Source organism: Ixodes scapularis, unplaced genomic scaffold (assembly GCF_016920785.2).
Source record: "Ixodes scapularis isolate PalLabHiFi unplaced genomic scaffold, ASM1692078v2 PGA_scaffold0__279_contigs__length_252992795, whole genome shotgun sequence".
Lineage (NCBI taxonomy): Eukaryota > Metazoa > Arthropoda > Arachnida > Ixodida > Ixodidae > Ixodes > Ixodes scapularis.
The window spans coordinates 74,625,524-74,652,283 of NW_024609835.1; the positions used below are offsets into that span (position 1 = coordinate 74,625,524).

Sequence of the window (26,760 nt, forward strand, 5' to 3'; positions counted from 1 at the left end):
CGAACAAAGTGCGAATGAGATGGTCTTGAGATACACCCTCTGTAATGAGTCATCCGCAGACTGTCGCCGCGAAGCGGCGTGAACGGGCGGGCCGGAGTGGGTTGACACGCACCCCGGTGATATACACCCGCCGTCCCCCACTGTGCTGTGCCGAAATTGGCGAAGGGAGACGTCGCCGGCGATATTCGATTCTTAAAGGGCAACTCCGGTCCGTACTTTCAATCTTGGGATTATGACAGTTTTTAGTGCAGTCAGCGTCCCTGAATTGCACGGTGTAATTTTTTTCTCGTTATTGTGCGTAGTTTTAAAGATATGACGCCTCAAAGTTTTGTTTGGGGCGCGGCCAACAAAACCGAAACTAGCCGCTCGAGGCCCCGGCAACACTGGAAATCAGCCGCTATGGGAACGTGACGTCATGAGCGTTCACGTTCAACGAGTACGCAGGCCGAGCGGCGCTTAACTCTGTTGCGCTAGCAGTCTAAAGATAGGAGGTAAGCTGATTTTATTTTAATTCTGTATAGGTGGTATTTATCCAGCATATGTAGCAAGAGTTAGTGCGTATACCCAAAAGTTAGCGACTGGAAAACCCGTGAACTCGTTCGGTGCCGTACTCGGTGGCCGCCGCCGTGAGTGCGCTATGCCGTACTCGTCGCTTGTATACCCAGAAGCTAGCGACTGGAAAACGAGTGAACTCGCTCGGTGCCGTACTCGGTGGCTGTAGCCGTGCGTACGGTCTTCCGTACTCGTCGCTAGGCCTAAATTGTCATCGGGGCTCCATGGATGGAGCAGCGTTGCTCTACGCCGCGCTGCCAGTGACGTACAGTACTCGGGGCCCTCTCGCTTTCCCGCTGCGGGTCAGTCCCAGACACGAAGCTTTGAGGCTCTCCGGCGTGGGCCGCGGCGCCCGAACACACATGTGCGGGGCTGTACACGTCTGTTTTTTCGTTCTTTTTTCCTCGGGCGCGTAAAAGCCGAAGTCCAAAGTCCACTCGTCGAACAGCGTTCACCCACACCTTCTCCAATTTCCGGTCCGTTGGAAACTTGTGAAAAAGCACCTCCGGGTATTGCAGCGGGTTGTGCGAGCAGGCCACAGCGCTGCAAGTGGTACTCGGCATCTTTCGAGGAACAGCTGGGCAGTCTTTGGCATACCGAGTTGCTCGCTAAAACGAGTCATGGAGTCCTCACAAGCAAATAAACAAACGGCTTTACCGAAGCTACACGGGCTACAGATAAAAGCAACGGCTAAACACGCCTATCACAAACCGAAGTAGTGGTGGTAGCGCCTCAAAGAAGCGCACTTCGCGCTACGCCCGGACCGGAGGAAAAAAAAGAGAACGATACTGAAGTCACGGCCCAATGTTGCTTTAGCGATCGGCAACCCGCTTGCCGCCCGCTAAGGAGCAGCGGCTCGCGGCGGGTCGCATTTTTATTATCGGCATTAGTTGAGAATGCGGCATCCCCCGGACGTAATATTTTGGCTGGGGTGGTATTTTGTGTCATTACAGCGATACCAGTAATTTATTTCATTTTGAGTTTTGGCCGGAGTTGCCCTTTAAATGTTACGTGGGGCTGGGGCGCCATCCCGTGGCGACGTTGCGAACTCTGAAAACTTGTGCTCCAACCAGTCCAAGGTCAGCGCATGTACCAAGGCACTAGTGCTCACTTCAAGAATAAAAAGGTTGCAAAGCCAGTGCAATGTGCGTATAACGCTAGCTGGTGTTCTTCATAATGTGCGTATAACAGTAAGTGGTGCTCTAACACCATGCTTCGTTTTACCTTAAGTGCAAACGCAGCCCACTCTACGAGGTTATGGGACCAGTGAGATAGTGTCAAAAGGGAACCATCATGGTGTTCATCATGCTTTTGTGCGCATTCTACCGTCTCTGAAACTATCATAAATAAGTGCCAGTGACTTGGGCTTTTGACGCTGCTTGATGAATTCCATTAGCTCGTAGTGTCGTCTGCGTCTGAACTGAAACGAACTATAGCTAGTGCTCTTGTTCCAAATGTGTGTATAACACTAACTCTTCCTCCCAATGCGTCTATAACCCTAGCTCTTCCTCCCAATGCGTCTATAACCCTAGCTTGTACTCTTCCTACCAATGTGCGTATGATACTATAGCTGGAGCTCGTCTTCCCAATGCGCGTATAACACTTTAGTCCTATTCACCTAAAAAGCTTTAGCGAAAAAAAGTCCGCCTTCTTCCGAAGCACTACTGATTTACTCCTGTATGTGGTGAGTTAAGGTATACTATGCGAGCGAATTTTAGATTGCATTACCGTTATTTTATCAAAACGTTCAAGCTTCCAACGCCAAAACCACCGCTTCTTAGACAACTAAATATTCTAAGAACTACTTCGCGTGGCATTGAACAATCCGCAAAACGTTTTGATTTGTTGAGCTGAAAATGAGTATAGCTGGTGCTCTTTCTATCAATTGATGCGCGAAGGCGCGGCCACTGCAAGCCAGAAAAGCTTGACTGTCGTCAAAATATTTTTTGTTTGTTTTCCATGTCAAGAACCCTGCTGTACTCAGGGACAGCTTTCTGCAGGAATGGCATTAAAGGTTGAGAATCGCATGCTTGAACGGCGTTTTGAACCTGTGCACGCGCACTCAGCTCTTCGAAAGGCCCAAGGAAGCCGTCCCCGAGTATAACCAAGCCTAGATTTTCCTCTAGTTACGTGCAAAAATTAACTGGCGCTCCCTGTAATGTTTATTCTGGGCAGTTTGTGTGCTATCCTATCATGATGTTTCGCTCATGCGATCCTACGCGACGCCGCGGTGCACAGATGGAAAGGCGTGTACAGCGATTTGAGACGCCAACTTGTTCATATTTGCGAATAATTGCTTTCCTATAAGATTAAAACTGCCCCCTCCTTCCTCCCCCGGCCCCCACACCCCCATTCCTTCCATCCACTTCCAAATTAACGATCGCCCGCCGACATCCGGGGCGTGATTTATGACATATTTTGTCTTTTCCAAGGGCAGCAAAGAAAACGTTTACACGACAGAAATGGTGGCGCACCAGAAACCACCCGTAGCGCCACCCCCAAGCTCGACGGGGCAGTAGGAAACAGGGAAAAGGAGCAGCGCGAGGGAAGGACGGCGGAGTTGCCTGTAAAAGCTGCGGCGGTGTTTGGTTTGTTTTAGGGGCTGTGTGTGCGGTCAACGGCATTGTTTGCCAAGGGCCCAGAACAACGTCGGCTTGGCGAGGCGCAAGCCAGTGGCGGGAACCCCGTTGCTGCTAGCGTCGCTGTTCGCGCTCGTCCGCCGGAGATAAATGGAGTTTAAAGGGACAGCCAACGGGCTGTTTGCCGTGATCATGAAACGATAGACAACGCTAACAAGTGAAAACGGGCTGCGACTAGACCTCTCCCCCCCTCCTCCCCCCAAAGAATAAAGGAGAAAAAAGAAAAACAGCAGCAACATGTCGTGCCTTCCCCCTCGGCGTACACAAAAGTGTGTTGTTGTTGTTTCCTCGCGAGCTAGCGGATGAAAAGAGGTAAAACGCGAAGACAATGTTGCGTGCGATATGATAAACTTGTAAACGTTGCGAATAGCAAAACGCGTGGCAGGAGGCGGAACTGTAATTTGCTCGTAATGAAGCTTCCGTCGCAAGTTTTGTATTTTTCGGCTGCGAAGAGGACACGGATGTCTTGTCAGCGACAGAAGTAGGAATAAATCTTCTCTTCTTCCAGTTTTTAACGAAAAGCAACCGAGAGCTTGTTTTCGGGGCTGCGATCTTCCTCTCAAATATCTTGGTTCCTGCGTATAGTCTAATAATTCACTTTCTATATTTTTATTTCGGAACCACTGTTGTATATAATTTATTTTTGGCTAATGAAGCAGCGGCTCGAGCCTTTGTCCGTTGGAAGATGTAGGTGTCGTTCAAGAATAAGTGCGTGCTATTATTAATTTCTTTCAAAAGTTGTTTCCTTTTTTTTTTTATGCAATACTTCGGAGAATCTGTACCACGGTGGAAGAAGAAAAAGCTGTATGAGCGGCGTCGCCCCACCACGGATCAAGTGTGGCGAAGGTTCGTTCGCGTTTCTGACAAATGCCGTGAGATGGCACAGCATGCAAACGAGAGGCAATCCAGGTACGTCCATATTCGCGCACACGTTTATAAGGCTACGCGGCACGCTACGGCGGCTGCGCGAAGGCCTCTTAACTGACAGTGCTGGGAGATGCGCGAAACCCGAACAAACTTTTACGGCTTCGGCTGGCCTTGTTCAGACACCTGTCTTCTTTAGCCGCTTTCTAGATGTGGGACCAAGAAGTAGAACTGTGATTATCCTGTTGTGATTTATTTTGATTTATGTCCAGAACTTCGTTATCTGTCGTTTCCTTATTTAACTTTCCTTTCCTCCAAATTTGTGTGTCGCTACAAGTGTGGAGGGCAATGAAACAAGACACGAGGACAAACACTTCCCTGTCATGTCTATTCGCAGTTGCGTAAACTCGAAGATGAGAACACGTTCTATATTTGAAGACAGCGACGCACTTCTCTATGTGTCGGCGAAATGTAAAATTGTATCGAGCGTAAAGCATCGGCAGGTTACGTTTTCTACGAGTGAGTCTGTACTTTGCGCCCCCTTGAAGAGTGCGTCTTTGAAAAACAACACAGCTATTGGAGAGGGAAAAAAAGACAACCCGGGAGCTATTGTTGGCTAGTACTACGTTATTTCGACCTGCCTGAAACGAATCATTAATCCCCCAGATGGCAGATAGTCCGCTGACATCAGCTAAGAGAGGCAAATGCAATTCTGCGATTATAACGTGGCTTCTTTTGTCTTTCGAAACGTTTAGGTAACACGAAATGCCAATACGAAACAGGCGCCGCCGAATCAATGTCTATAGAATCACCGGCATCTTAAGAAACGATCGTGGCGGGTCCCGGGAATATTATTATCGGTCTTCATTCAGTTGCATTCCAGTATCCGCTGATAACCAAAGAACGAATCAGGAGCCAAGAAACTTGATCATAATGGACCATATCCTTTATTTCATCAGTTGCCAATGACTACAGCGAGCGACATTGCACGTTACATGAGCATATGCACGCGATCGCACGCGTCCCTTCTAACAGGAATACAATTCTACGTCACCATGTATTTTCTGAAGTAAGCGTGAGTCTCGTGAGATTTCAGGCATTCGTGATACTCAAGTTGCTCGCGTACGAGCTTCATATCGTAAAAACATTGAAAGTATTCGTAGCGCTGGCTTGGAGCTTTTCGCGTACGTCATACTGCGCGATGCATCTGGGAATGGTCGCCACTTCTGGTGCAGCTGCCGGTTGTTTTATCACCCGTCTTATATTCGGGGAAGCACCTGCAGATATCCGCTGTCGCCGCGGACCTCCGCGATTTCCGCCCATCGGCACTCGTCTGAGCGCGCAGGGATCCTTCCGCGGTGTCACCACCTCGTCGGTCCTCCTCGCCACCCTTCGTATCGAAGAGGCGCGTTCCCCCGCACTTCGTCATAAGCGGGGCTTCCCTCCGCTCTTCCCGGAGGGAAACGAACCCAGAAAGCAAAAAAGAGCGGCGTAGGAGAGACGATCCTAATCTAATAAAAAGCCTTTCAGGCTAAGTGTGTCTGTTTCTCTTACTGGACGGTCCTGGCCGGGCGCATTTAATTGATCGTAATTCGATTGTGGGCTGGGCTCCGCCTCCTCCGTCCTGGAGCACCGCGGCACAATGGGGACTCAGCGAAAGTCCGGACGGACAGGAAGGCCCACGCGCGAGGCACTCAGTGCCCCGCAGTCTTATGGCGCGCGTGCGTGGCGACGACAGCCGAACGTGCCGCTGGAGCAGCGTCTTCCGGCTCTATTGTCCCGAGCAAAACGCTGCGAGGTAGCTCGAGCGAGTTATTTTATCCAAAGCGCAAGCATAAGGTGTATCGACGATTGAGTTTATATCGTACACGGTTTCGTTGGGAATTCCTTAGTCGCGGTCACGCTGCAAATACATAACGCAAAAGACAGTCAGCAGTCAGCGTCTGTGGCGTGCTTCTGTTGCATTGGTCGTACAAAAACAGTCTGCTGACTCGTTCAAAGCACACGTATGTATATGAAGCGAACATGCTTCGAAAATGCCTGAGGCACGTCCGCAGGTAATTCGGTCGTCAGGCATGCAAGGGACACCGTGTCACTTGTATAATATACGAGCAGTGCGACTCGGGCTTAAAATATTGGTGTCGATTGCAGCGGACAAACTGGGCTCGAGAGAGAATTTTAACCCTTATTTGATGTATACGAGAAGAAAACAAACAAAAGCAGCGAGCGTGACGAACGGTCTCAGGTCGCGACTCCCGTTCGCAGCTCACGAGTTTCATCCTTGTACGCAGTTGAAGCACGTTTAGTTAAACTACTAAGCTGAACCATCCGCCGCCGTATAGCGCTGTCCCGGTTCGGCATTCAGTGATTGGTTTCGCGCTGAAAATGAGGGATGTGCAAACAGGGGTTCGAACCTCAATCGGTACGAGCGCAAGCACGAGGCGCGACAATCTAATGTTGTCTTTGGCGTCCGCAAGACGTGACTGTAAAGGCGGCGTTGTAACGCTCGATTGTGCACGAGCCACGTTCGTTCGTTTAAGGATTTGTGAGGTGTCTCGAGTAGATAGTGGTGAAGATGCGCCCATAATACCTTCGGCAGATTTGACATTTCTTAAAGGAGCAAGTGCTCTTTCTTTTACCGAAGGGGTCACAGAGGCATGTCGATCCCGTATAAGAAAATTTCAAGGGGACACGGCAGTTGGTCCTCGGCGGCGAAACTTTTAAAGCACGCGCTGCTTTGAGACAAGGAAACAAAAAGGGGACTTCGTCTTAAGGTTTTAATTCTTAATTATGATTGTTCAGCAGCTCGCCTGCGTTTTGACTATTAATTCACGCACTGCTTACTGGGGGTCCTCAAAAGGAAGCAAAAAGCTTAGCGAACCGGACGCAACACACTCCCCCCGGAAGCTCGGCCATGTTTGTTTTTGTTTACCTCCGCACCAACTGTATTAGCGCCGAGATGTCTCAGTGGTGCCCTCTTATGGTTTCCATCCGTGACGTCACGACTGGGATTCGCCTCGCCGTGACGTCACCAGTTGTTATCCTGGCTACTTACCACCAGGTGCGACGACGAGTTCGGTGGTGTGTTTAAAAAGCACAATGGAAGCTAGGAGCCATCGCAATCCGAAGCTAACACCGTCAAAGTTGACAATCTGACAGTGCTCATATGCCCATGGTTTGGCTAATCGTGGCAAGCTGACCGCAGCGACGCTTTTGGTCGCGCACATTGCTAATAGGCAGCAGGTAAAAGAGTAAACACTTTTTAGGGGTGAAGCTCCCTAGGGGCTAGCCATGTCCGTATGTCCGTCCGCCGTCGGGTGCACGTGCTCCTGCTCGTGAGCTCACGTGCTCACGAGCATGTGAGCACGTGCCCCCGTGCTCGTGTAGGGCAAAAAAAAAAACACAAAAAAAACCGCATCTTCACATGGTGAATGATATTGATTGGGGCGAAGCTCTGGTGGTGCGTGACTGCGTAGACGCTGAGCCGCAGCATGCCGAGCCTTTCGTTCGTTTTCATCCATGTCAGAAAGAGAATGTGTTGTATGGAACGTGGTTATATACGCCTTTGAGCATTTGACCGCAGCGTGACATGGATGAGAACGAACGAAAGGCTCGGCATGCTGCGGCTCAGCGTCTACGCAGACAAGCACCACCAGAGCTTCGCCCCAATCAACATCATTCACCACGTGGAGATGCGGTTCTTTTCTTTTTTCTTCTAATTTCTTCCACTGAAGAAATCAAACACGTTTCTAACAAAAAAAACAAAAAAAAAACAAACTAAGGTTTTTATATAACCTCTTTATGTCTTTGCTCCTGAGTGTTTAGACGTGCACAACCCAGGATGCAATCTCCACAGCTTCGGAAAGCGCGCCATACACACAAAGCCTGAAACAGGAGCCCAGTAGTTCAGACAGGCTTAAAAACGCCGCCGTCTGCTTTCTGCCTAGAAAGTGAGAGGTAACACGGATAATTATGACGGAATAACGGCGGTAAGAAACTCAGAAAGAAAAGGTAGGAAGGAAGGTTCCGAAAATGCGGCACGCTCACAGCAGTACAAACATGAAACGGGTGTGTATAGAGTATCTGATTTTATTTCATTTATTTGGCTCAAAAGAGTAGGGAGCTCGGAGAAAGGCCGAAAGACCGTATCGGTTGGACTGCAAACACCCAGTTTAAATTACTGGACGTTGTGCCACGTCCAGTGAGGGTGATTATGGGATGATGTAATATACAAGATTCATGGTGAGGGCGATATGCTCTTCTGAACGTCGCGAGTTCCGCCACTCGAGTCTTGGAGGTTCGGTGGTGTTTTAGGCGAGTAGGGCAGCGAGTCAATGTTACCTTCAGCGGGCTGTTCCATCACCGTTCTCGATGGTAAAGTCTTGGCGGTTGAAGGTGCGGTCGCCCCCTTCGGTGAAGGCAGCGGCTCTAGGAGGCAGCCCAATCGAAGAAGACGGCCGGCAACCGCCGATACATTCACATTCAGGGATAGACCGTAGCGCCGCGGTCACCCGGTACAGCTTCCTGTCATTGTCGTTATCTTCATCATCGTAATTACAAAAGCCTCGCGAAAAGTGACACACTCATGGTACGTTTAGACTTGCGAAAGAAATCGCTGCCACCGAAGCGGATTACGCAGCAGCGGAAAACCGGAGATGTTTACATCTATTTTTGCCACCGGAGGCGGTTTTCTCGTTTGCTTACGAAGCGTCGCTAGAAGGCACGAGATTTCTCGTCGGACATTCTCGGCAAGCTCGGAAACTCTCGGCAAGCTCTCGTAGCATCTCGGAGTACGCCTGGTACGAGTAAGCTTAACGTTGTTGACAAATTGACAATAGTTGTAAGTGGTTTCATAAAGCGCGGTAACACCACTGACAACGCGATTCGCGTTGTCAGTGATGGTTTTTATCAAAAGCTGCGCCTCAAGTAACAAATAAAAATTAAAAAAAAGGTGAATCTTGTTCAGGTTTGCGTTCACATTACGCACGAATTGAAGGTTTATCGCTGCATCCGCAGCGGAACGCAGCAACTCGTTGGCATCACATCTCTCGCTCGAAGCGCGGTTGTTTGTTTACATGGGGTCTTTGCCGGTCGGGTCACTGGTTTTGTTTTCTCGCCGCTACCAAGATGGCGGACGTAGTTCTCGGCGCGCTACTAGGTGGCACTCTACATTTCGCATATGGCCTATTACACTGGTCAATAGCAAGCATGCCGGACGGATCCAGATTCTCCGCCAGCGACGAGCGGATTTCGCCACCCGTCTCGAAAATCCGCTCGCCCGTGAATTCGCATATGTAAACGCACCATGACGCTGCAAAAGCTGTCACGCATTAAATTTGCCTGCTGTATACATGCGTGCTCGAGTATTACTAATGTTCAATCCAACACGCTCACGATTGTAGCTTCGACTCCGCTCGCACTTCTGATGAAGCGAAGTGTAGGTGGATTTCTCTTCAGGTACCGCGTACCCGAGGGCGCCTACACCTGTGACTCTCTGTGCAGCATGTGTCCCAATACGTCGCATCGTTCACGGCACTGCACGCGCAGCAGTTGCGCAGCTACAGCGCACAGGTGTGCGGCTATGTCAGCACTGTCGGTAATCTGCCTTCCTCTCCGTCTCATACAGGTGCGTTATTTTGCATGCCGATTACTTTGAGCCTCGACGATGTCAGGAATAATAGAGTGTCGGCTGGATGACGTCTGCTAACGGCGCTAAAATGTTGTCTAAGAAAGTATTACGAGGTAAGCTCAATGTATTCTGTGCTCAAGAATAATCCGGCTCTCTTGTTGGTATTGTTCTTTTGTTTTGGTGTTCTTTATTACAAGAGGCACCAAGAAATCCGCGGAGTCTAACTGATTTCAGTTTTGGCGTTACGATAAATCGCGGCTACTTTTGGGGCAATTTAATTCTTCTATCTAGATTTTCTGACGTGCAAGACACTTAAGATAAAGGCTGACATAATGTTAAGATTAACCACTTCTCCAACCTGCTGGCATAGTGTCGGTTACGGTTAGCTCAATTTATTTAGCTTTTCCTGGATATCGTTAAGGTCGTTATCAACGCGCCGCGCAATCTATCGAGGGATCTTTAAAAAAAGTGATGAGGTGTCTTCCTATCAGCTTGAACTTTAGAAATAACTAGAACACAAAGACAGAAAGGACAGGATATGACACACAGCTGACTACCAACGATGTTTTGGTGTAGACTTCCTTGCGCTTTTGCTCCTTCCTTTTGAGTCCCAAGTTGAGCGCGATAAACCTATTATAGAAATTGCCCTATTCCACTATTAAAGATCACTCCCGATATTTACACTTATACAAAAAATATACAAAACATTTGCACAGTATTCCTAGCAAAATATTTTTTTTTAACTAACCCGGCAATGAAAAAACCCAATGCTTAGTTTAACCCGGCAATGAAAAAACCCACTGACGCTTAGTTTTTTCCTTGCCGCCACTACTTGCCAGGGAAGACTACTAGCGCCCAGCATTAACAAGAAAATCATCCTGAAAGATGTCAGGCAACGTTTTGGAATTATAACACCGTCACAAGGGCACTCTATGCGAGTGAGCAAGCTTCTCAGGTCCGAGGCATGGAGGCAACAACAGCTCCTCACAGATTTTAAGACAATACCTACGGAATGTCACGCCCCAAACAACAACAGCACGAGCATGTGGCGGGTTAGTTCAAAAACAATAATTTGCTAGGAATACTGTGCAAAGGTTTTGTATATTTTTTTGTATAAGTGTAAATATCGGGAGTGATCTTTAATAGTGGAATAGGGCAATTTATATAATATGCTTATCGCGCTCAACTTGGGACTCAAAAGGAAGGAGCAAAAGCGCAAGGAAGAAGTTTACACCAAAACATCGTTGGTAGTCAGCTGTGTGTCATATCCTGTCCTTTCTGTCTTTGTGTTCTAGTTATTTCTAACGTTCAAGCTGATATATTTACAAGTATGTACCAACAAGCTCAACTCTTAACCGTTATTCAGGTGTCTTCCTTGTTTTAAGAAAATCATGTCTAGCTACATAACGTGCGGTCAGTTCGTGTTTTGGGACCAAACCTCGCAAGTACATCTTCCAAAAACAGAGTCACGCATCTGCGACATTTATCTGATGGCATCACTACATTTTATCTCAAAAGTTACATGCAGCGCTATCAAGCCATAATCATAATGTTCTAGCCCTTCTGCCTCTCGATATTTTGTACTATGTTTCATATTTGATGTACAGTCGGGAGCAAAAGTTTGCGGGGCACGGGAGCGCGTGCCGAAATGCATCGCCGCGCCGTCCGACGGCGCGCCGCCGCATTAAGGAGACGCGCTTTGCGCAGGCGCGCCTTCGTGTTCGCATTCATGTCTCTTTCGCTCGTTTCTTTCCGACGCACTCCTGATAACAGGAGTCGGCGCCAGGGGCGCGAGTTAGCGCTTCGCTGGCTGTCATGCTGCGCGTCTGCTTCAGCCGCCGCGCTTTGTCACGGATCTCGCGTAGGGAAGGGGAGGGGGTTAACCAGGCGCTCCGTCACCCAGCGTAGCTGCTGTGGCGGCTGAAGAGGACGCCAGGCATGACAGCCAGCGAAACGGCACCTTGCGCCCCTGGCGCCGACTCCGGTTATCAGGCGTGAGTCGGACAGAAACGAGCGAAAGAGACATGACTGCCAGCACGAAGGACGCGCATGCGCAAAGCGCGGCTTTTTAATGCGGCGGCGCGCCGTTGCACGGCGCGGCGATGCATTTCGGCACGCGCTCCGGTGCCCCGCAAACTTTTGCTCCCGACTGTACATATCGTGCTATCAAAGCTTCTGACGGGAGCGAGTCGCTTTGTTTGAACTCGGGGGCAACTTTCTGTGGCAATACTATCGAAGGTACGAGCACGCGTGTCCTCTCTCAGATTGAGCGCCGATTAAAAGTTTGCGCGCACTCTCTTCCTCTTTTCGGAAATGCCACAGAATTTGCCCCCGAGTATAGACCTTTTTCTTTGTTAACGCTAACAGGCGGTGCTCCAGTCTTTGCAATCTAAGCAAACTTCCTGTTCAGACAAACAATGATCAAAGACCGCCTTAACACCGCTGCTTGAGACGTCGATGAAACACTTCACCACCAGTTCTCCACGCGAAAGCCAAAGGAACCAAGAAGTGCGAGATCTGTTGAAAGTTTTCGAATATTCTTGTCAGGGATTATTTTCATCATTCTTGTCCAGTTCGCTTGCCCCTTTGCATTTAATTGCATTCTAATTAAAACTAACTTGTCTCGTCTAAGACGTTAATTCGTACAGCCGAAGGCCCGCGCTCAATCTCAAACTTCGTTGTCCGTTTCGCATTTATGCTTCTAGCACTGGTGACATCAGCAAGCTCGGTAGGCTTGCAAACACGGAGCGACCGGAAGTCGCTAGGGACTCAAGCTGCGGTTCATGTTTGTAAACAGTAAAATAATTTAATGGCGTCTCCAGTAAAACGAACGGCACTTAGCGGGAGATCACTGAACTGAAGGGAACAGGTCCCTTTGCGATATCCGGTCGTCTCTTGTGGCTTCTGTGATTCCATGTTGTCGGCCGTTGACACGGTGGAACAGTGGTCCTGGTGACTCTGTTGTTACTGTCGTATCGCTGTGTTGCCCAGGTCGCTCTCAACACAACCTACGCTACCGCATGAACCAGACATTGCGCGTTTATCAACGTTCATTAGGACCGCGGTCCTTCTATCGCTTCCTCGTAGAAGGTCGAACCTCTAGAAGTACGCCTACTTATCGCCGCAGGTTTGAAACCTGCGGCGATGAGTGAATGCAAATCGGGGCAAACAATTTTTAGTTCAATGCTTGCCTGCGGAAACCCGATCGTTGTGCGTTAAACTGGCACATAACTCGGCATGATCTGTTTTAGACCGCAATATTTGTCCGATCGTGGGGACTCCTATCGTGGGAGCCTCGAAGAGCATCCTGTTTGCACGTGCTCTCGTACAAATCAGACGCAAGATGAAGTCAGGCGCTCGCGCCAGTAGATATGAATGAGATGTAGCACTAAATATGATACCGAATATTGGCGAATTTTATCGCTTGTTTTGCACCTACTTTTACGGCTTCGTCATTAGACGCCCAGGCGCTATGAATCTCTGACTTGCTCGGGAAGGTTGGCGAGTGGACCCACCGCCACAGTTTTCTGTTCTAGCCGCTAGGTGCCGTCGATTGCCCTGGAGTTGCCCCTTGAATGTATGAGCTAAACTGGAGCCTCGTTTACGTGAAAGCGACTTCAGCGCATCGACTCCACTCGTTCTTCGAACGAAGCCGACGCGGCAACGTTTACATGAATGCGCACTAAGCCGTGCTAAGCCGTACACGAAGGTTGCGCCACGCTGTGTCAATGCTCGAAGTTATGCAGTTCCGCCACCAGCCGCACCACGTTTTCCGGTGCATCGCACGTGGAGGCCTTTCGACGCATTCAGTGAACGTAAAGATCGTGCCCGCTGTATTCGGTTCTGTGGAAGAGGTTACAAGAAGGGAAGAAACATCAAAACCCAAGTGTTTAGGGCTCCGGGCCGGGTCGCCGGGTCATTCTGGACCAGAGGCAACGTGTGCGCGCACGCTTTGAGGAAGCCTCCGCGCTTCGCCGAGCCAAACCTCGTCGATCGCGACCGGACCAACCGGACGCCGAGTCCAAAAGGCTCCTGCGCAGCCAGGAACGGCACCGAGGTAAAAGCTGCTCATTCTGCGCTACCATGCAGTGCTCTTTAGTGCTCGGAGCTCTCGGTGTCGTTCGTGCTTGCGCCGAAGCCTTTGGGACCCCTTCGGACGCGCGAGTCCTACATCGCAAGGCTTGGACGGGGGTCGCCCTCACCGAGCAGCTCCGCTATATTCCGCTTACTTATGATGGCAATAATAGCTCGCATTTGTTCTCGGGAAAATATTGCGGGCGATTATACGGGACCGCTCTCCGCGCCGCCGACGAGTTTGGCCGCCGCCATTTTCTCAGCTGTTCACTCGCTCCCGCAGCGAGCACCTTCCCATAATCCTCCCCGTTCCAAAATGCGATGCAACCTCCGTTTACATGGGCTGAATGAATGCGCACTCGCCATCTCGATCCTCCTCTGTCTATCGACTTGAACGCGATGCGCTTTCTTTGCGCATTATGCCGTTTACATGACCGCATTGAATGCGACAACTGGATTCGATACGACTAAGTCGCATTCATGTAAACGCGGCTTGGGTTGAAGTATTACTGGATGTCGCACGCGGGAAATCGCTCGGTGCCGCTTTGCATGTCAACGGTTGAACCCGATGAAAAACTAACTATGCTGCTCTCCAGTCGACTTCGCGTGCACGTTCAGCGTCCGCGTAACAAAACTTGATTCTACAACGAATCTCGTGAGTGCCGCCTTGCCACTAGGAGATGGTGAGTTTGAAAGAAGAGACGGAGAGCGCAACTTTGAGCGTAGGGTCCATTCCATCGCACACACGCGGCAGCCGGGGGCTTCAGTGTAAGCACCCACTCCTCACCCAGCGCGGTTAAGCAGGGCAGAGCACTAGGCGGTCCGAAGCGACAAAGACAATCGCTCGGAAAGGAAGTCAGGGCACGGCCGGTCATCAGGAGATCTGCCCGCTGCCTCCGAGTCCAGCCCTAATAGCCCGGGGGTGACCGTTAAGCGAGCGGGCACGCGGCCGCGCTCCCCTAATCCCCGCCTGTGTCGGCCACCCCTCGAGGCCCACCCCCGCGCGCGCGCAGCCCTTTTTGCGCCGGGATTCATCTGTCTCGGGGCGCGTAATTATACGGCGAAATGTTTTTTTGGAGCCCGAGCCGACTTGGCGACTCGGAGAGTGGCGCAGTCGCTGCCGGAGTGCTTCGAGAATCGTCATCAGGGCAAGACGTGCACGCGTCGTTTTAGCGAGGCGCCTCTGCGCGCGGTCTTTAAAGCGGGCTAACGCTTCCTCCGAGACGCGCTGTTTGTTGCGGGAATGTGCGGCGATAGCCCGTTTTCACGAACTGGCCATTTGGCGCGGGATAATCGCGCCTTTCTCTGCACGGGCATTGAGCACGCCGACCATATACACGCACCATGCGCGCGCGCGCGGTTCGGGGTTTATTTTCGTTTATCGTTTCGGCTCCGTAGAATGCTTCGGGCTGGTACTGGGTGTGCTGTAGAAGCTCAGTCAGAAGTTCAGCGACACATGGGCGTTATAAAGTGTAAGGCTAGGATTTCGTTGAGATACTGAAATGTATCCTACAAAATGCAACTACGGCACCACTATGTTTGTATGTTTTTATTTATAAAATGTACTTTTGTCGCGTGAACCTTGTGACAGCGGGAGAGGCTGATCTAATATTGCATCTAATATGCCCGCCAAGGGGAAGAAGTTCGACTAGTGCGTTGTACAGCTAACATGTTCTACTAGTTTTTAACGAACACCACGCAGTAGTGATTACACGAAATCAGGCCGTCTGAAATGAGATTTCAACTTGCCGCTTCCGCTACACATGATTTTCAGCCGCAGTGCATAGACCACGGTGTAAGATAAATGCCGCGTATTTCAGCGAATGCTTTCAAAAGTTCTTTCAAAAATAGGGTGGTTCAGAAAAGAAGAAACTCTTTACGGGAACAAACTGCCAGCCACCGCAAACGTCAAGGGTTACAAAGTAATAATAATAATTAGTTAAGCAGTTTTAAACGATATAAGACATAATCAACGTTTTACGGCATTCAAAAAAAAAAATAACACTTGATTTGGATTTATAGATGTCGGTTTCCTCTCGGAGCGCATCATTGCGCCAGCCGTCCGGCCCATGGTGGTCGAGAACTTTCCGCTTTCTAAGTATACATCAATACACAATTTACTAATAGCAGATGATAATTGTTTCGTGTGCACTCACTCACGAAGTGAGCGACAACACTTGGTAGGGCCTTCTACTGCGACTGCGATCCCCGCAATTCCCATATCTCCCAATTCGCCGAATGACTGAAACCTAAAATTCAAGTTTCATGTCCTTGTTTGAATCCCGCCTTCTTCAAATACTGGCAGGTACTCCAATTAAGCATTGCAAGCTGTTCACGCTCATATTGTTCGCGATAGTACGTCGGTTTTCGAAACACATTTCAAGAAATTCAATGTATTTCATTTTACAAATCGCGCGTCGCGATTTTCTATTCCAAGCCTACCGCCATACCGATACCGCACAAAGGAAGCAGTTTAAAAATCCGCCAGGGCGGCCGCCGGTCGCCAGCAGACCTACAATGGCCGAAGTCATCTACCTCGAAGAAATCAGCGGAGGCCGCCGGCGTAGCCCTATTAATGACCGACGTCGTCGACGTTCGGAGGCCCAACTGGGAAAACAATCAACGTCAGAGCCAGACCGCGCATAGATTACTCTTCATAGAAGGCCGCTCGTTCCCTTCCCATTACTTTTAAAAACCGGGCCGAGTTTTAAAGTGGTTTCGGCCCGTTTTCGCGAAATCATTCACATCCGTACTCGCATTAAACGCCGGTCGCCATTACTTTTTTGGAGCCTCGGAGCGAGGCCTCCTTCGTCATCTTTCCCTTTCCCCCGCGTGTATGACGTCAAAGGCACGTCACTAACTTTGGGGGAGCATGCAGGCGCCGAAGAGTGGAGAAGAGACGGTGTGTTTCCCCGAAAGTTTTGGAGAAGTTTGTGGAGGACGCAAAGTGGTAGTGGCTGCTGCGCCGAGATCACCGTGGAAGAAAGTGTGACGAAATAGGGGAGAGCGGCGCCGGTGCCGCCCTGGCGGCCTCGAACGTCTCCCTCAGAGAGCGGGGGCGAGATTGTGTTTTGGCACGAGCCTCGAGCCGGGGGAAAACAGAAGCGCTCTTCTTTGTTCGCTTGTAAGTCTACTTACGTTTTGAAGGGAAAAGCTAGCCTTTCTGGTGTGCGCTTACAGACGCCACGCGCACAGACAATCGCTATCATTAAACAGACTTAGTATTGCTCTTTGCGTTTTTAATGCAAGTATTTTCAGCCTCTTTTTCTTTCCTTCGTAATAATGAAATTGGGTCTATAACTTCAGTTCTTTCCGTATTGGCTTTCTCTTCATTGTTCGCATGTCGACAAATTGGCTTGAGCTCGAGTAGCATAGAATCGAAAACAGTGGCATTGCAAACATTGTGCAGAATCTACCGGGTGTTTGTGAAAAATTGAAATCCGGCTTTTCGTACTGCAAAAAAAAAAAAAAAAAAAAAAAAAACAATTAGACATTACGGAGAGCTCCGAGTCCGTCAAAACGTAGCCCTAGCAGTTCAAGCAAGATACCAAGGTTTCAGGACCAGCTGTTGTCCTATTCAAAAGTTATAAGCGATATTATGAAGATTTCACTGAAAAAATGGCGGCCGGAACTTTCAGATACATGGAGCTCTATGTATTGCGCCAGAAACCGAAAACGGGCGAAAATGAGCCTCATTTTATCATTTCGAATTTGAAAAAAATCACTTATAACTTTTATATAAGATAACGGTTGGTACTGAAACTCTGTCATCTTACTCGAACGGCTGGGGCTACGTTCTGATGGAGTTTGAGCTCTCCGGAATGTCTAGTTTATTTTTAGGGTGCGAAAAGCCGGGTTTGGATTTCTCACTAACACCATATACATCACTTCAGCTTGCATTGTATAACTATTTCGATCGCGCTCAGGAACGTCAAGAAAACGCGAAGTATCTTGTAGAAATTCCCTTGCTGCTATAGGACGTATTCACTGGACGTCATATTTGTGGGTGCTGTTTAAAGCGCATGCTCAGAATGAGCTCACATCAATAGGCTGCTAAGACCGGCACTCTCGATAGTGCGGAATGCACATTGCCAAAAGAACTGTGGAAGCTCGCCATCAGCACGCGCTCAGAATTCGCGCACACAGATATGGCCCGCCAGTGAATATTCCCTATACATCGTCCCACCCGCGGTGGTCTCACCTAAGCATGGACTATTGTTAGCCGCGCATGCCAAGAGCGCGAGCTATTTGCTTTGGATGAAGCCTCGGCGGCTGCACGAGCGCCCGTGCAGCGGGTGCTCCAGTCAAGGCAGTCAGTGCCACCCGCTCGCGCTTGCACAGCCTTCGCAGTTAGTCCATAATATGATGAGACTAAGTACGCTCGTCTCGAAGGATGACACAACGCACTGGTTTAACAACACGTTTCATTCGCCACGCAAAGACGAATGAAAAACAAAATATTCTCATTAATTTCGTAGCTAAGGCGACCCAGTGGCAATTTATTGCGTAAACCTTGCATGATCGAACCACGCAAGTTTAATCGAACATACTAATAATATAGTCAATATATGCTCTCTGTTTTGCCCGATGTTTTACATTACAAGTTAAAACATTCAAGGGAACGCGCAGCGCGACAAAATGAAGGCGAGCTGAGAAGTCAGCTGAGGCGTATCGTGATTCGTGAATGGAGCGACGGCGTTGATTCGACTCCGCCTGCAGCTGTGTTCGGAGATCTAGCTTATACGTTTCCGCTATTTACGCGTCAGCAGTATAAGTTTTAATTCGAGGTTATTTGAAGCCAGCGGTACGCCGTCGCACTACACTACGGTCACACTATGCCCAGCACGACGGAATTACCCGAACTCGAAATGACCTGCGTAAAAATAACCTGTTTCTTTTTTTCTTTCTTCGAGCCGTAACCCGACCGACAGTTCGGAACACAAGAGCAGCGGCCCATACCTCGCGAATCTTTGCGTTCCCCATCCGCCATAACGCGGCGAAAAATAATTTAGTAAGTTCTCCTTTAAATTAAACAATAGCGCTGACACGAAGTGTTCTCTCATAGAGTTCCATTCAAAACCCGAGTCCATCGCCTCCCGCATGCCGCCGCGCCATCTCTCGTAAGGCGGGGGTACCTGCCGAGCGCAAGCCGCCAGGAGGACACAATGCGGTTGCAACGCTGCGGCAGGATTTAGTGGTCGTTTCCCCAGTTGTCTATCTTACAGCCAGGTCGAGACGCAGCCGACACTACTAGCTGATGGGGCCAATCAAACATGGTCGAAGTTGTTTCTGTACGTGTTCTATTGTCGCCGAACCAATGATTTACAAGGAAGGCCCAGTCACTTCCGCTTTTGAAACTGGTTCATCTGTCCCCGTCAACTCGTAGCTTCTGCGGCGTCTGGGCTCTAGGTGAAACAAAGTATAGACAAATTGCTTTTGTCATAACACGCGTCACGCCGGGGCGAGCGCTCAACTCTTTCATGTCGGCGGGCCGTCATCACACTCGCTGGTTTCCCTGGAGCGCATTACGGGGCATTCGTCAGATCCTGCCCACTGACACACAGCGATGCACTTCGGGCGATAGCCCAACACAGTGGTTCTCAACCATTGATGTTTTGCGGACCCCTTGTGGATCTGCAGAGATGGTGGAGGACCCCGCTCGTAGTAAGGGGAAGAGGATTGTGTAGGTTAATTATGATAGTCATTTAATAAATGGATATACCTAAGGTGTGAGATAGACCTCCTTACTGACATATACGCGAAAAAACTCACCCGAAAAATGGAGCGTTTCTTCTCAATCTGAGAAAAGACAACTTTTACTGCCGGGCTTGACTGATAAGGAGGGTTTCGCGGACCCGTAGAATATCTTCGCGGACCCCAGAGGGTCCGCGAACCCCCATTTGAAAACCACTGGCCTAACACACGGGGCTCAGGGGTAAGAAGTCGGCAAACAGAAATACCGTGTACCACCGCCATTTCCCAAGCTGGCTTCCACTTCGGTCGCGAGAACTCTGCAATAGTCACAGGCTGGATGAACGCGACAGGGCGTCTCCTTCCCATGCCTGGTTCCTCAGCACGCGCTCCTTGCCTTCCGCCGTACTTTGGCTACACGCGCACGTTCGAGGGCCGCGAGACGCCGCAGCCTTATCCTAGGTAGGAACCTTGCGCTGAAGGGCGGGTCGACGAGGGAACTTTCTGCCGTTCTCATCTTGTCAGTGTCTACATCACACGTGGGTGGCGCGCGAGCTCTCCGGGGCGCGCTCGCGTTCGCTCGCTGGAAGAGACAAAAAGGCACACTGGCCGCGACGCGGTTGTCAACGCTCCCGCGCGTACGTAATTCATCGGCACGGGCAACGGCGTCGGCGTGGGGCCATGAATCAAAGCGTCGATAGCGTCGATCTATCACGCAGACAACGGGCGGTGAAGTCCTGGGGAACGGAGCCGAGGATCCATCATCGCGGCTGGGGCCGCAGCGAGGTAATCGAGTTAGAGACCCCGGCTCTCCCCGTGGCCACCCCGGCATCACCGGCAGTGGGAGCGCGGCCCACGGTGCACCGCCGCCTTCCTGCCTGACCCGCAAAGCTCCGGCAGCAATCTTCCAGGATGACTCCTCGGCCGCCCCGACGGCACGCGGCCCATCGCTTCTGGGCCAAGCACCGGGGACTCCGGCCGCGCGCCCGGAACTCGTAACAAATAGCGTCGCTGCTCTTATTCGCGTGTGTCCGCCCCGTCCCCGCGTCGGAGTATACACGCGCGTGTGCCCTGCTTGTGGTTGAGTGTTTGGTTAGGAACACGCGCGACTGCAGGGCGCCGCGGGTCCTGCCCACTTTTGAGACGGGCTCAAGTGATGACTGGCCCGGAGCCGGCGCTGCCCCCCTTCACCCGCCTTCTCTGCAGCGAATCTCTCCCGTCGATAGCAAAAGTATACGCGGCCTCTTCAGAGCCCAGTCAGCGAGGTTTACTTCGGGTCGTTTGCGTTCTGGCGGGTGATACACGTGTCCCGAGGGCCTTTATCGCCAAAAGTCGTTCCGTCTTGTGGTTTGCGAGACTCGCGTTAATCTGCTGCGTCGTGGTGTTAGCGATGCTAAGCTAGAACGTTTTGCAATACGTGGTATGCACTGACGTCACATCAGTTGCCATCGTGGTGACCTTGCAGCTCACGCGTACCTTTTGCAGCGTGCATTTCAGACTACCGTGTTTGCTATTTTTGGCGAGAATAAGTTGAAATGGCCACCAGCCAGCAACGACGTCACGTGCAAGCCATCAATACTGGAGACATATTTTAGAGATTGTATTTGCCGATTGCTCACTGTGTGTAAAAGAATAACGAACAAAAAAAAAATAGTTTCCTATGGATTCTTTTAATGGTGGCACCGCTGCATTAAGAAATAAACGGTACTGTGTAAACCGTGTCACAATCCAGGAGGTGTTTCTGTGATATCCCCTTGCATGGTAAAAGCAAAACCCCCGATATCCACCAAGAAGCGTTATACTAAATGTCTTCTGATTGTTTTTGTTTTGTTTTTAATTACGGGAGATAGTCGTAACTATGTGACTCAAAAAACCTGCTGGGGAAAACGTTGATTTTTTTTTTATCAGCTTTAAACTTTCATTGTCTATACGAGTAATTTCCAAGTCACGTGACTTCCAAATAATGCGATTCGTTTCCAATATCTTTAAAAAGGTACGCTTTGATGAAGAGTGTTTTAGTTATCTATTATTGAATATTAGGTCAAAATCTGGAATTGAATAATGTTAATTATGCTTTAATTAAGCTTTTTTTTCTCACTTTCATTTAATTTAATATGAATTTTTTTTTTAAATTTCAGTTTGATCGACTCCATACAAAAAGAACCCTACAAAGTGATATTTAAAAATCGTGATTACTTTAGTGGCTTTACATTTTATGGTCCCCACCTGCCTCAAGCAAATGTGCAAACATTTGAGCAAAAAAAAAACAACAAAAGCTTAAGGAACTTGCGGCATCTGCTTACATAGGTGCCTTATGCCTCTTCACAATGCCCTCCGCGCACTCCACAAGTTCCCCACGAGACCCGCCAGGCACTGGTAGATGCCGCGAAACACAATAGCGGAGCAACCGGGACGGCAAATGGGCAATTCCGTTTGATCGTTCCTTATCTCGGGAGTAAATCGGGAGGGAAGCTCGCGTCCCGAGCGAAACGCGTCGCAAATTACGAACACGCTCCAACCCATGTCCCGTCCTATATACCTCCGCGACGGTACAAATCCGATCGGTTGATCCACGAAGAGCGGGCGGTCGTCCTCGCTGGAGAAACGCATCAAACCGCTATCCAAATCTCCATCTCCCTCCCTCCTCCCCAACGCCACCGCAGAAATCCGGCCGAAAAGACGACGAGGGACGTAGACGACGGGGGAGGGAAGGGGATCGAGGGACACGCGCATTTTTATGAGGAAAACGGAGGGAGATGCGCAGCAGCAGCGGCGAAATGGACCGGCCTTCAATTGACCTTTTGGGAGAGCCGGTACCGTGCCCACAGCGTCCTCCCCGCGAGACCCCCGCAGGAATAAAAGCTTATCTCTGCCGCTTGCCGGTGTCGAGAGTAGCTGGTAGGGAGAAGACGCCCCTGCCCCCCCACAACACCGCGCCGAACGCACGTCCACCGAAGCCGCCCTGCGTGGCTGTGGTGGCCGGCGAGCCTAAAAGCCGGAGATAAGAACTTGTCGTGTCGAGCGCGTAGCGGAAGCCAATTTACATTGTAAATTGACTATACTACCGCCGTCGTTTCGGTGGCGCGGATCGTGGGGAAACTGCAATCTCCCCGCCCCCCTCTTGGCTTACTCTGCGATGGTTTGTACGGGGGGTCAACGAAGTCGGAGTTGTATAGCCGAATTCGCCTCCGCGTAAATCAAGGATGGCAGAAGTGACATGGTCTGTACCTATACAGGTGTTGCGTTTGACCAATGTTGAGGAAGAATGTTCGTAAACTTCAGATAAGAATTCACTCGGTACATATTTAATGGGGATATGTACCGACCGCGATGTAAGAGTACAAGAATGTTTATAAAGGTTTATGCCTTTCTGTTTTGGGAATGGCGGATTGAGAAATGTCGCATCAAAAACGCATCTTTAAACGTACCAGACAAAGGGTCTTAGCGGCCCTTTTCCCTATCTTAACCGGTAAAGCTTTCCTCATTTACATTAAAAAAATGGCCTACCCCGAATTGGTCCTATTGCCGTGAAACGGAGGCAAGTGCTTGAGCCAATGCTCAGAAATATAAGCCGCGATCATTCCCTACATCAAATCTCAACTTTACTATCTTCTTTTCGCGGTATTGTTAGAAATAAAGAGGCACTGACTTTATTCCAGAATGCTAGTTCTTTTCTTTTTGTTTTGTGCTGATGTCTTTTCTTTTTCTATATGGTGCTTGTCGCTTACATTCAAACTTATGCTTTCTTTAACATTATGTGGACATGTCAGTTTCTATATTTGTACTAACGTTATTTTTTGCTTCTAGCTGCTGTTCTAAGCATCTTGCTTTTCCCGGAAAACGAAGAAAATCAACACCGCTTAGGCCTTTTTACCACAGCTTGTTTCGCGCTCCTGTCGTCGCAGGTTTTTTCGCTAATCCTTCTGCACACGTAGAGACCCACGTACGCAACACTCCAACATTCTAGTTATTTGTTTTTTTTTTTAGTTTTGTAAGTCATCCGTTCTTTCGTGGCTCGGGAATATTTCCCGAGACTACTGGGGCCCGAATTTGCATGGCTAAACGCCCCGGAAGGCCTTCAGACATAGATCCCTAAAAGCAAAACGCTAGAACAATGGTGGCCACGGGTAATGTTTAAGAACAAGGCTTTCCTTTCTTCTGACTCGGGAACACCTTACTAATCCTGTTGTTCTTTTGGATTTTGCCCGCAGGCTTTCTTGTCGCTAGTTTGAGAACCCCACAAATTGTGAGCTTACCAAAAACTTAAAAAAAATGGAAGCAGAAAGACGTATCGAGCGAGGCAAGCGTCCCACGTTGGCGTAACAAGCTTCCAGAGTACCCCGAATTATGCTCGCTTTCATTTATACATTTTCTTGTTTCAGAGAAGGCCCCTTTGCAAAATCCCCTAAGCACCTCGCCAGCACCGTTTGTACGTCGCAATTCTCCCGCAATTTCGTCGAATCTTTCGGCAACTTTTGAAGGATGGCTCGCTTTCACAATTATTGTATCCTCGACGGGTTACCGAGGGCATTCGATAATATTTCCGCTGCATCACGGTCCCTTTTACCCGGTGGCTTCGCGTAAACCTGACAACATGGGCTGTTATTTTTTTTTTATTTTTTTTTTCTAGAGTGTAGCTGTTAAGGGCTAGCTTCCCCAGGATCGTGTCCCCCACAAAGAAATGTCGACACAAAACTCTGGTTGCCACCGTCGCTCATAGATGGCGGTAGCTGTCTATAGTGTTGTTTTTGCCGGTTGTTCGCTTGCCCCCGTCGCTCATGAATGGCGGCAACCTCTTCAGCCTTTCCACTCTGGTTTGGCGACTTGCGGCCGGCCATTGCTTCATTCCGACCATAGTATAGCTTCGCTGGTCTTCCTTCTTTGCCAAAGGGGAAAGTCTTTTTTTTTTTATTTCTGGACTCACTTTAACAGCGTTGGTGTACGAATCGCGCATACGCTGTATTCCGCTTACCTTTAGGCTGACAGGGCAACGGAGGCTACAGGGTAGAGTTAGCCCGCGTCCCTCAAAGCCGCTGTCGCACCGCTACTACATTGTGCAAAAGACGGGTTGCGGACATCGTCCGAGGCGCATTTTTTTCTCGTATGACGGCCCTTTGACATTGGTCAAACAAAAACTATCTGCAAACATGTTCGCAGCACACACGTTTGGCTAGGTGGCGCAAGCTACCGCCCATTACAAAGGGCATAGCCATTAACATCCATCCATCCATCCGTGTGTGAAAAAATGTGCTTCGATCAAGCTGGCGCGTCCGCGGATAATTTCGTCATCATATCTGCAGCCAACATCGTGTCTCTTGTACGGAGCACGAACGGTGTGAACGCTGTCTTCTGACTGGTTTACACACATGCGATTGCGTGTGTGTGAACGGCGTTGCGACCGCTTATAATCGCTTACAACGAAAGCAGCTGACGCTGGCGATATTGACGCCGTCTCTCAGAGACTACGTATAACGATACTAAAGATTTTTCTCACTATTTTTTATATCAAACCTTGGCAATACCTAGGAGGAAAGATGGTTATAATAATACTGTACAAAAGGGTTTCGAGCCCACAACAAAATAAAGTCAAATAAAAAGAAAAGGAAATATACCCGTGTCGGCAGTGGTCTGGTGCTGCCGGATAGGTGGCGCCAGAGTGGTTTCTTGTCGCGGGAGTTCGTAAGCGGTTCCTATCGCAATCAGTAAAACGTCAATGTGCCAGTGAGTCTCTATACTTTGAAGCGTGCTTTTTCAAGCACGAGCGCTCGTTTCGCTATGGTCCGTCTCAAGTACTTGTTCTCGAGTTTCCGGTGGGCTGCCGAGGTTAGCTTCGCCTCTCCGTGACTCGATATGTGGCGAAACCAACCTCAGGAGCACGAGCTTCTCGAACTCTTCTTTGCTAAACGGTGTTTCGGAAAACTGCCAAGCTTAGAAACACAAATTCGCGTTGATTTGATGTTGAAATATTTCTAGAGACAAATAGAGTTTGTGTATAGATTATTAAGAGAAAAAGTAATAAGCGAGCGGCCTACCAGACAATTGCGTATTTGTGACAACTGAGGTTCATCGCTCCATGGAAATATATTTCTGGATGTAGTTCGAAGCTGTGTCGCGTGAACGCAGACGACCACCGAATTCCTAACGAATTACCTACACCCTAAGAAAAAAAAGAGTCCGAGGACACTTAAGTACTTTTTATGAGTTGTGAATGCTAAAGCATGAATGTGGTTGTTCCGCTCCCTTAGTCCGTCTGTGGCGTAGTGGCGTGGGCGGCCACGTTTCGCTACTGCCGACGGCCGAGCGCGCGCTCTGGTGAAGTGACTGCGCCGCGCTGAGTCGGCTGTGCGGCCACCGCTACCTCTTAAAGGGGCCCTGCAATCATATTTAAGCGTCTACCTTTTTTGCGGTTTCCACGTCCCTTGGGGTTCGGGCAAGTCAGCGGGGACGGAGAGAGTAACTAAATATCAGTTCGTCATAATTTAACCGGACGACCCGGAAACCTCCTCCACCGACGAGGGCGACCGGCATTACCGAAAGCGCGCAAAATGTGACGTCTTTGGTCCTGGGCTTGCCACTGGTCAAAGCCGCTAAGAGCTTTTTTTTAGTCGAGATACAAAATATGAGTGTCGCGAACCGTTTCAGTTATGTATGCAAGTAGTTTTTGCTCACTATTTTAGATCAGAAAAAAAAATGCAGTTTAGAAAGTACGGAAACGAGAAATGACCCGTCGACATACCCGCCACCGAGCGGCGGGAAAAGACGGCGCATACTAGAAAAGGCTAGTGGGATGAGGTTACGACGAACGAGGAGCGTAGAAAGGCCCCGGATGTACGCGGCGGCGCTGTGGTCGCATACCGGCTCAAGAATCCGGCCGGTTATGAGCGTTCCAAAGGCCTTCGGCACGGGCCCTGCTGGCGATTTGGCCATTTGGCGGTGCGTCAGCGCGAAGTGGCTCCCGTTCTGAACTGATCTTTACCCCGTGTTTGCTGTCGTTTGTGGCCAATGAAGTGCTATGCCGAATTAGTGTTTAGTCGCTTAGCAAATGCAATGCGACCTGCCCTGGCCGCCTGCTTCATACAGCCTATCCAACACGTGCTTTAGTGGCGCCCTCTCGCGCCGTCGACACAAAGTGCGGCAGCCGTGTGCGCTCGATGAGCTCACTACTCCTCCTCTAGTTCGAGGCCACTCAAGCCAGGACCTACGACGTCATGAAGGAAGTTATTTTTTGCTTGTTTTTGTAATTCTAATTTGCCTATAACTTTTAAAATAAAGCGAAATTTGAGAAAAGAAAAGTTGGATTAAGTTACTACG

General features: G+C 49.6%; 1 protein-coding gene across 1 annotated transcript in view; it reads left to right on the forward strand.

Moving 5' to 3' along the window:
- Positions 1-18,469: 18,469 nt before the first annotated feature.
- The window catches only part of LOC8024539 (zinc finger protein 1), a 199,612-nt gene continuing 191,321 nt past the window's right edge, over positions 18,470-26,760 (forward strand). The window contains exon 1 of the mRNA XM_042288808.1: positions 18,470-20,235. The gene's annotated coding sequence lies outside the window, so the exon portion shown is untranslated. The remainder of the gene's footprint in view (positions 20,236-26,760) is intronic.